Here is a 9,592-nt window from a genome sequence, read left to right on the forward strand (position 1 = left end):
GACTAAAAATGTCCTTATCTCCCTTGGTCTCAAAGTCAGTGGTACCAAGTAAGCAATGTTCCGTGATGACAGAGACCCAGGATGCTTCTGCGAGTGCTTTCCTACAAGGGGTCTTCCTTCTCCAGGTGACCTCATGAGTCACCATGGCAGTTCTAATTCCAACTACGAAGTCTGAATTCTACCCAGCAGGAAAGATAAGAGAGACAGTGACTTTTAGGGACATTTATGCTTTTAAGGAGAATTCCCAGAAGTTGGAAACATTACACGCATACTTTCCATAGATCACAACTAAGTTATTTGACTACATTAATGGAGTTAGATTCCAGCCTTTTGTGTTCACAATGTTTAAACCTCACTCCTCCCTCCTCTCCTTTAGGGAAAGCCAGTAGGAAAGTCTGGAAGCTCCCTCCTTTGACTCTGATGAAAGGTTCAAACCAGAAAAGTGTCTCCCTGTGGACAGGAACCATCACTCCAGCCCCACAGCCTCACCACCATAAAAACTTCAAACCAGCCTCCTTTCACTGCCATTTAACTCCAGCCAGTGTTGGGTCTGCCCAGGAGTCACTCTCCTCTGGCCAGAAAGTCTGATCATGTGAGTAATAAACCTTTTCACACACTCTTTGGTGTATGCGTATAGTGTCCTCGGTCTCCACATCTGAATCAAATTTGGGGAGGGGTTTCATCATGTTTCTGAAAGTACCCAGCAAGGACTACTGGGAAAAAAAATGCACTCTTCTAGGGCATCCTGTGCCCAGCTCAAATCTGGTGGTTCTGTTACCAAAGGAATTGGGGTGGGGGGGGTGCTGAAACTGGCAGCGGGCAGTTTACTGGCCATGTCTTTACTTTGAATGTAATAATGACACTTTACAGTAAGGAAATCTTCAGGATCTATACATTAAAATTATCGTATTTTCCTATGTATTTTAATTATAGCGTTCGTATGTGTATAATGTGACAGTTTACATTAGATTCTTCTGTACTTGAGCAAAGAAAATTACCAAGTGAACATATTTTCACACATGCCCCGCCCACACATGCACATACACACACACACACTTTACAGTGCTCAAATGCCTTTATGTTTATCTTAAGATAAGACCAGCACAGAACAGGCCAGAACAGAACAACTCACATTATGACTCAAAGAGGCCCATTTCAGGAGGACGAGAAGATTTCAGGACTTACCACCTCAGCTCGTTGCTGGAGGCCAGCGTCAATATACCTTTTCATGTTTCGTAACCAAATGTAAGTTTTAATCATTGTTTGCTTTAGAAATGATATTACTTGGATGTGCTATATCTTTATTAATTGTATGGATATGCTTGATGTATTTCATTCTCCAAGCTTTTGAACTGTGTTAACACCATTGAATTTATTTATTTATTTATTTAGGCGGGGGGAGGTAATTAGGTTAATTAATTAACTAATTAATTAACTTATTCATTTTAGAGGAGGTACTGGGGCTTGAACCCGGGACCTTGTGCCTGCTAAGCATGTGCTCTACTACTTGAGCTACACCCTCCCCCCAACACCATCAACTTTAAATGCCACCCTTCAACTTTCTCTACCCTGACTGTCATCTACACGTCTCTTTTACTCAAAGTAGAGGCTGACTTACTTCTTTGACTTCCTTGACTCTTCTGTTTCACTAAATGATATCACTTCATTGATTCTAAGCTCACTTAATTGATATCTCCTAAATGAAGTGTGTCCTAGAAGCAGTAGCATGCAACATTTAATTTGCAGGGTTTTTTTTTTATTTTTCCTCTCTGCTGGTGCTTAACCTAATTAATGAGCTAATTCTAGATAGGTACTTTTGACTGCGTGAGATAATGCTATTCTTGGACAGTCATCAACCGAAGACACTGAAATCTCCATTTCTGGAAAAAAATCTCAGATCAAAATTTCCTCGTGTCTAAGCCTCTCATTCCAATTGGCTGTTTAATGACCCACAGACTAAAGAAGAAACACGTATGAGGAAATTACTGTAGCTGACAACTTACAAGAACCTCTTTGCAGTTTACTCTCAACTATGAATACTACCTATTGACACTTATGCCCAAGGAAGAATCATCTGTACCTTTGAAATGAGTGAGTCATGGCATTTTTTCAGCTTTATTAGGCATGAGAAGTAAAATCAAGTTCCATTGGTTGTTCGATCTTGAGGAAATAAATTAAGACTCACAACTGTGAACGTTTTATTCTGGAATGACATAGCACGTCACCCTGTATGCCCAAGAAAACCTTGCTGGAGACATTTATGAAGCTCTAAAGATATATGCCCAATTGAATAATGGATACGTTTTTATTTATGCTTATCTTAAGCTACAAAAAATGGTAAACTTAACTCTGGTGGCTTAAAACAGGACGGATTTATTTGTTCCACAAATAAGTTCTAGTGGAGGAAAACTAGGTCTCATTCAGTAGCTCCACTGTGTCCTCAGTTCCTACACTTGGTATTTTTTTCTGTTTCACCATATGTACCTGTGGCCCTGTGGCCCTCTTCAGCCTTGTTATTTCATGGCTGCAGGATGGTGAGTGACTCCATTATGTCAGCAATGTGACCTGGCTGAGTATATGTTCCTGATCATCTTACTCTAGTATCTACATAATCCAATACAAAGACTTAATCCATTGAAATAAGAAGAGGAACTCTTCCACGAGTTATTAATTTGACACTGACAGAAATGTCTTACATGGAAACTGTGGAGTTTGCAGGCAGGCTGGTCAGGCTTAAGGAGAAATAAATTATGAAATAAAATAAAATATATCCATGCTGCTATGGTTGTTGGAATATAGATGAAGTTATGCACATAGGAAACGTAATGGTATTTGGACAAATATTCCATAAATTTAATTTTATAATTCAGTTTAGAAAAAAAAAGCAGATTTTTTACAAAAGAAAAGAGGGAAAACTAAGAAAAGAAAAAAGATCACAGAGGAAGAAGTGAAGAAAAGGACAGAGGAAAGGAGAAGAGGGAGGGAGGGAAGGAGAGAGAGAAACTGAAACAGGGTAATGAATTCTGTCATCACGGGGTAACATAAGGGTTTCCCCAAAGTTGGGAAGAATTAAGATAATGATGAGGTTAACATCTAAGAAATGTACCCTATGGAAAGAATAGTTTGCAAGTGTTTTTGATTAAAATTTGTGAAATGCAAATGCCCAATCAGATGAACCACGGCTAGAATCATAATGTGTAAAAAAATCTGTGTTCCTATAAATGTACTGAATCTGTCTGAGGAAACTGCGTGTTTAAGGAAAAGTGATTGTCTACATAGAATCTAGAAAAAAAAAAAAAAGATGATCTAAAGAAGAAACAATTGGCCATCTGTCTCCAGCCTTCTTCCTGGTAGAGAATGTTCTGGGAAACTGAAAGAAAGTATCCAGTCAGCTCAAAAGTTCTATTTCTTATTGAAAACTAATGAATTGAAATTATGATGTATGTCTGATAAATTAAAAATGGTCTATTGTAAATACACATATTCATAAAGTGTCTATTTTTGATGATTATTGATTGGCCATGAATATATTTTCCAGAAAAGAACACTAGATGTCATAAAACATTATACAGGTTTTTTTTTTAATCTCATTTGTAGTTTGTTAAAATAAGCTTTGCCTTAGATCTTCTGAGCTCTAAGGAATGAACACGCACACGTACGTTGGTGCCGGGCTGAGTAACTGCTCTCACTTTATTTCCATACTGAGACTTTCTCATTACACTGAGGTTGGAAACATATTACTATACTTTATCAAGAATTCTTTGAGGCAAAATGTTATAGAAAGACTGAAGCAATATCGCAGAAGCCAGGATTAGAAATGCTGTTTTGAAAATCAGCTGTCATTGCAATGTATGCAGGCATATGTGTAAAGTAATATCTTGGGTTACCTAAATGCACTTGTGAAATCCTTATAAAGGAGTATCAGTATGCTATCAGCCTGCCTTCGTGGACAGATTCACAGTGCCAGAAAAATTAGAATTGTCTAATGAATTGATTTCTAATGTTAATACTACATTAGAAAGAAACTCTACAGTGATATATTTAAAGCCATCATTGAAGATACTTTACAATTAATGCAGAATGCCCCTCGCCTCCTTTTTTCCTAAAGTGGCAAATGTCGACAAAAATGGAAGTTTGTCTTTGTTTCCTTCCAGAGCAGAACATTTTTTTAAAGGTTATTTCTTTTTTACCTCCTTCCCCTAATAATAGAGATGCAGCAGAAGCATTTGCAAACTCTCCTATTGACTAACTTCATTTTCTCTCTGGCCCTCATTTTCTTATCTTTATAAAGTGGTTATTAACACTCAACTCACCAGGCAGTGTGAGAATTCAATTACACGTGTTAATGTCGTTTAGAAGATTAGCAGACTGTCTGGGACACAGGGATGTGCTTGGTATACCTAGCTGTTACCATATTTGTTTATGATTTTTTCAATTTTGTTATTTGAGGTACAAATCTCTTTCCAAGTCCAGGAAAATCTAGTCTGCAAATGATCATGTTTTTCAGCCAGCATTTTCATTTCTGATATATTCACCGATGAAAACCAGTAGAAATACTGACATTAGTGGGTTTTTTTTTTTTCTGTTTCTGCTGCAGCAAATTCCTGCAAACTTAGTGACTTGACACAAGATGAGTGTATCTTTCACAGCTCTGGGGGTCAGAAGTCTAAAACCAAGGTGTCACCTGGGCTGCATGCCTCTGGAAGCTCCAATTTCTTGCCTGTTCAGCTCCAAGAAGCTGCCTGCATTCCTGGATTCTGGACCCGTTCCTTGCATGACCTCAGCTTCTTGCTTCCATCATCCCATCTCCAACTACTGACCCTGATCCTCCTGCTCTCCTGAAGACCCTGGTGACTGACTGTATCAGTCCCATCCAGATGACACAAGATATACGCCCCATTTCAAGATCTGTAATTTAATCATCGCTGTTAAGTCATTTACCAGGTAAAGTACTTGCCCACAGATTCTGGCGGTTAGGAACAGGGACTTAATATCTATGGTGGCCTCTGTGGGGGACCATTATTCAACCCACCACCATTAGTACCGTCGGCATCTAATTCTACAGAAATTCTGCAGCCATTCCCGAAGGATTCATTTGCTATCATTCCCTCCACATGGTGCTCCTTGTGAAAGGCTGACCACAGAAGTTTTTATCCACCATTATCCTAAGTTGCTTTGATTTTAATAAGAAATGGGGTTTAAGTACCCACTCATTATACTCCTATTTTGGAAAGCCAATTCACCCTGATATGTTTTCCTAAGATAAATGATTAGGGCCACATAAAAGCTTTTTTTTTTAAGTGAAAAATAAAGGCAAAACTTATCTTCTTCACTGATAACATAAAATCTGTTTTAGAAGGCATCTCTCCAATGGACATATCCATGTTTATTTTTAAAATTACAATTCCCTTCGTTCACCAGATTTCTCCCTTGCCTCCTATTCCACCTGGAGCCTGGTATTTTATCCAGCAAAGGAAGGACTTAAGGAATTATCAAGGAAGCTGTGCTCACAGCGTTTATAAATCCAAATAGAAAGATACTCTTAATGCTATGATAATCTGTCTTTCTGGATTCTTTTTGTAATCGTTCTATTTTTTTTAATAGACATTTTCTTATTTGATTTTTTCACTCAGTATTTTAGTCCCAGCATTATTTTACCATATATTCTTTGGGTATTTTTCACCAGGACGCTAAGGTGATAATATGAACCAGTAGAAGAGAGAGATGAAATTTTTCAGAGTGGGTGAATCCCAAGAAGAGAACTCACCAAACTCTTGATGGTTTATAGACTGTATTTACCTACCAGTCATACCATCACTTTCCAAGTGATGAGTCTGTTAGTAAAAAGGCAAGAAATGTGGATTGATGAAAACCCACATTTACCACTGCAGACTCCAGCTGATCAGAATGGGTTCTTTGTCACAGCACAGCGCAGGCCAGTCAGAAAGTAACACCATGTGGGTGGGCCTTTATCCGAATACCTGCAGTATTTCCTGTTTGTGCCCATGATGGGATCTTTTGCATAACATCCAAAAAAGAGCACATTACTAATTTTCAGTTCAGAAATTGCTTCTGCGTTTATAAGCAATGGGAAGGATCCAGTGTGTTCTATGGTCAAGATAGTTTTGGGAAACACGTAAGTCTTTTATTTGCTTGCATGTTGCTTTATAAAATTGCAAAAATTGTCTTCTACTTGTTGGCACACAAATGGGCATTCTGAGAATTGTTACATCAAAAATTCACTGTGTATTTAAATAGTCCCTCTTCCTTTCTCTTCCTTTACCAAACAACAATAAACCTATTGGATAAAAATAACAGAAATGTGTGGTGTTTGAAATACCATCACCCCGATTTTCCAGGTAAGGAAACCAAGTCTCAAAAGGACGGAGACACGTCCAAGGTTTCATATGTGAAATGTAGCGGAGCCAGGCTTGGATCCTGGTGGTTCTGACTCCAGACACGGAGTATTTTAGCACCACACAGTGTCTCCTTTCTTTTTTTTTTCCTCCCTATCCCGTCCTTTCTCATTTTTAAATTATTTTATACCACTATTAATTATTAATGTTAAAAATTTCTAATACGTGCTATTTACAAATTAGGGTCCCACTCTTTAATTCATTAAATTTCATCCAAAGACGACCAAGGGCAGGCATGACTATACACAACATCCTGGGAGGGGAGTTCGTGGTCCATGTCCCAATTGTCCCCAAGACTGAGTTCCCTTCTCCCCTTTCCAGAAATGCATATATTTGATCTAGGCTTTCCACATGTCCCACATTCAACCTGAGCACACATTTCCCACCCACACAACAGAAGTTCTGTGTGCCGGAAATTTAAGACCAGGGGAGAAAATCAAGACAAAAACAATCCTTGTTGTTGTCAAACTTAGGAGATAAGCTGGATAACTACGCAGAGGTGTCCACCCTGAGAGAGGCAGGACCTGGCAGAATAAAATCCTAGAGAAAAGGCGGATGCAGGGAAGAAAAGGGATCTTCAGGTCAAAAACATAGTTGTTAAGAGTCGGGATGGGTCAAAGGAGCCCTGAAACATTGCTGAAATCATCAGGAACAAAACGAAACAACAGCGATACAGAAAAAAAAAAAAAAAAGATGGCATCCTTGGTCCAGCGGCAGGTGAAGGAAGACACTCTCTAGCATAAGTTAATTCAGATGCACCTAAAATTTAGTCCTTTGGAAGGTTATTGAATGTGACCTTCTGAAAAATATGACTTTGTGCATTTTTCAGGAAAGTCATGATATCTACAAATTAAATCAGAGTAGTTGGAAAGTAAAGAGAGGCAGGCATTAACTAGCACGGACTGATCTTAAAGCAAAAGAGAGAGGTAATGCACGTGAAAGCATTTTGTAAGCTTGAAAACACTTTCCACAAACACACACATCACCCCTGAATAGTATCTGTAAATAAAAAACTGGAGTTATTTAGCCCTGACTTTGAGGGGAAATCTGTGTGGAGTGTAACTGTCATCTGTCTGAGATCCCTGCTAGCCTGTTTGTGATAAAGTCTTTCTGTGAAAGTGTTGCACACGAATACATCCTTTACTGACGTTTCATGCTTGCATAGGTCATTTGTTGTTGGGAAATTTCGAGATATTTTCTTAAAGTACAAGCAGAAATTACAATGGAGATCCACCTCACATTTTCATATTTTTCGATGTAGAAAAGAAATGTAATCATACCTGAATTTTTTAATTATCTGGCATTTTCTCCAACATACTAATATTTACTCAAGTCTCATCAAGAGTTATTGTATAATTAGCAGCTTATGAAAAGCAAGCTAATACATGGGAATATAAATTAATTATTTCATTTATAAACAGAATAATTTTCCTAATTCCACCCACATTCATCATTGATTTATTTCGTTATTAAAGTTTATTTATTCAAGGTCAATTTTATGGTACGATAATTGAGAAAATAAAAGTGAATGCCTATTTATCGTGGTAGGCAGAATTTTAAAGGTCTGTCCCTCCCCAAAACTCCACAGCTCTTCCTCATGCTCCTCCCTCCAAGATTCTCACCCCTCTGTTCATTCAGTCAGACTCAAACTTCTGTGAAGGATTTTGCAAATATAGTAAAAATTTCCAATCAGTTGATCTTAAGAAACAGGGGTTATCCGGGTGGGCCTGAGCCAATCAGGTGAGCCTTTTTGAAGCATAACCCTTTTTCTGACTGATGGAAGAGAAAGTCAGAGTTTCAAAGCGTGAAGGGTTCAAAGTGCAGTGGGTAGCTTTGAAGAGGGAGGACCCCACAGGGCAAGGAAGGCGGGTGGTCTTCAGGGGCTACAGATAGCCCGCAGCTGTCCACCAGGCAATGAGGTCCTCAGCCCTGACGATGCAAGGGACTGAATGCAATTTGGCCAACAACCCAAGTGAGCTTCTTCAAGGAGGAGTGCAGCCTGGCTGACATCTTGATTTTCGCTTTGTGAGACCTTAAGCAGAGACACCCCTGAGCCCATCCCCAATTCTAGCCTGTAAAACAGTGAGCTAACCCAGTGAGCATTGTTTTGTGCCATTAAATTTGCGGTGACTTGTTACACAGCAACAGAAAACTAATAACTTCATTAAGTGCCAGCTACATGGTAGTGTACTTGACCATGTATCTTATCATCTTCAGAGTTTTGCCTGGTGGGTGAGGTAGGAAGTGTCGGGCCCAATTTGTCAAGAAGCTACAGAGCGAAGCGCTTTACCCCAGGATTTGGGAGTAGAGCCAAGACTTTTATTTGAGCCTTTTTTTTCACATTTTACTCTCAGTTGTGTAAAGAATACACATATTCTATTACGTTTTCTTTTTATGACTTCGTGTTGATTGAATCGTTCCTGTCACATAATGATATCTAGAGCAGACGTCAGGTCTTTACTTGCCTGTAGTTTCCAGTAATTAAAACTAATCTTGCTTAGTGTAAAACTTACATGTCATATCCAGTTCACAGCTGCTCCCCTCGCCCAACCCAGGCTAGACTTACAGACTGAGGAGCCTGTAGCTGAAAGGGCATGTGGGCCAGTGCCCCTTCCCATCCTTCTCTGCTTGGATTTGTGCCCTTTACTGGTGGGGCTGTTTTAGGAGTTGGATAGAAGAAGAGCGAGCCCCTTCTGAATGCCTGTGACCCCCTTTGTGTTGGTTTTGATGGTTCTCTAGCTAACTTTCCATGGATACCCTTCAGGAGATGTCCAAAGGCAACAGTGTAGCATGGGATCTCTGAAGACTTCTGCCAGGACCTCTTACTGCAGAGTGTCTGGCTGGACCTCCTCTGTCCCCCTCATCAGGACTTCTCCACTTCCATTTTGCTGCTGGGGGCCCTTTTTTGGAGTCTGTTCTCTGGGATGTAGTAACGGCCAAGCTCTTCAAGGTAGGGACCTTCTGCAGTGCCCACAGGAACTAACACCATCTTGCCAGACCCACATTTGGGCCTGCAGACAGCTGTCATTGCTACCCCATGCTCATCCCTACCATCTGGGTCCAAGTCTTTTCTCCCTGATGAGAGAGGGACAGAGAGGAATGAGCAAGGCTGTTGCTTAAGGTGACATCCCAGAAGGGACAGCAATGCTGGCCACTGCTTCTTGCAGTCATCCATC

The 9,592-nt window shown here is 39.7% G+C and overlaps 1 long non-coding RNA gene across 1 annotated transcript; it reads left to right on the forward strand.

Annotated features, from left to right (window-relative positions):
* Positions 1-1,103: 1,103 nt before the first annotated feature.
* LOC140690112 (uncharacterized) lies at positions 1,104-5,082 on the forward strand. The gene is made up of 2 exons (XR_012065290.1): positions 1,104-1,245; positions 4,598-5,082. It is a non-coding gene; the product is annotated as an uncharacterized lncRNA (long non-coding RNA).
* Positions 5,083-9,592: the final 4,510 nt, after the last annotated feature.

This window comes from Vicugna pacos, chromosome 28 (genome assembly GCF_048564905.1).
Source record: "Vicugna pacos chromosome 28, VicPac4, whole genome shotgun sequence".
NCBI lineage: Eukaryota > Metazoa > Chordata > Mammalia > Artiodactyla > Camelidae > Vicugna > Vicugna pacos.